This window comes from Frankliniella occidentalis, unplaced genomic scaffold (genome assembly GCF_000697945.3).
Source record: "Frankliniella occidentalis isolate FOCC.00 unplaced genomic scaffold, Focc_3.1 Scaffold4, whole genome shotgun sequence".
Lineage (NCBI taxonomy): Eukaryota > Metazoa > Arthropoda > Insecta > Thysanoptera > Thripidae > Frankliniella > Frankliniella occidentalis.
The window spans coordinates 2,430,435-2,431,853 of NW_026267134.1; the positions used below are offsets into that span (position 1 = coordinate 2,430,435).

General features: G+C 56.8%; 1 protein-coding gene across 1 annotated transcript in view; it reads right to left on the bottom strand.

Moving 5' to 3' along the window:
* The window catches only part of LOC113202133 (A disintegrin and metalloproteinase with thrombospondin motifs 8), a gene marked incomplete at its 3' end in the record, with an annotated part of 106,949 nt that overhangs the window by 10,627 nt on the left and 94,903 nt on the right, over positions 1-1,419 (bottom strand). The gene's annotated exons all lie outside the window — the stretch shown is intronic.

Sequence of the window (1,419 nt, forward strand, 5' to 3'; positions counted from 1 at the left end):
TGCCCCGTTGAAATGACGGGTTTAAGTTCAACTCCAAGAGTTCGACCGGTTCAGAAAAATGTGACTGGGACGGGAGATTCGAACCCCTGACTTGTGGCGCACCGGGCCGACTCTCTACCGGCGCGGCTACGGCGCCACAGTGTGAGTGGCCGGGCGAGCTAGGCTAAAGGCACGAGTCACTGCAGTAGCTTGAGCGGGGGAAAAACCGGTTCCATCACGACACTCTCTCACCTGACCTCTCGAGTCCGGCCTCGTGGCTCTTTGATATCGCTGCGAAGTTTGAACTGCGAGTCGTGGGTTCTAATACTCGACGCGCCGTCAAATTATTCGATTTTATGTTTGAATTATTCGCACTGTACGAGAGGCTCGACCAGTCGGCAACCCCCGCGCTGGGGTTCGAGTCTCACCTGGGACCAGGCTGGCCCGCCTTTTTTCTCTCTCTTTCCCACGCCGCATTATCGTCAGCCTGTGTTCTAGTCGGTATGCGAAGAGTGCGGCCCCTTAGCCGAGAGCGTAAAGGTATTGGGTCGGGGACTGTCGGGTCGGAGGTTCAAGCCTTGCCGCCGGCGCTTTTTTTTTCCCGGTTCCAATGCTACCAGCAGATAAAACTTCCGTCCAACTCACTGGGGTTCGAGTCCCGCCGGTTGCTGGGTCAAGCGATTTCTTCCTCTTTTGCATAAAAACGAGCAGGCCGGGTCCCAGGTGGGACACGAACCCCAGCACGGGTTGCCGACTGGTCGAGTCGAGCAGTGAGTTGGACGGAAGTTTTATCTGCTGGTAGCATTGGAACCGGGAAAAAAAAGCGCCGGCGGCAAGGCTTGAACCTCCGACCCGACAGTCCCCGCCCCAAAACCTTTACGCTCTCGGCTAAGGGGCCGCACTCTTCGCACACCGACTAGAACACAGGCTGACGATAATGCGGCGTGGGAAAGAGAGAGAAAAAAGGCGGGCCAGCCTGGTCCCAGGTGGGACTCGAACCCCAGCGCGGGGGTTGCCGACTGGTCGAGCCTCTCGTACAGTGCGAATAATTCAAACATAAAAACGAATAATTTGATGGCGCGTCGAGTATTAGAACCCACGACTCGCAATTCAAACTTCGCAGCGATACCAAAGAGCCACGAGGCCGGACTCCAGAGGTCAGGTGAGAGAGTGTCGTGATGGAACCGGTTTTTCCCCCGCTCAAGCTACTGCAGTGACTCGTGCCTTTAGCCTAGCTCGCCCGGCCACTCACACTGTGGCGCCGTAGCCGCGCCGGTAGAGAGTCGGCCCGGTGCGCCACAAGTCAGGGGTTCGAATCTCCCGTCCCAGTCACATTTTTCTGAACCGGTCGAACTCTTGGAGTTGAACTTAAACCCGTCATTTCAACGGGGCATCTTCGTGGATGAACGAACGGTCTAGTGGATAACGCTGTCCCACTGA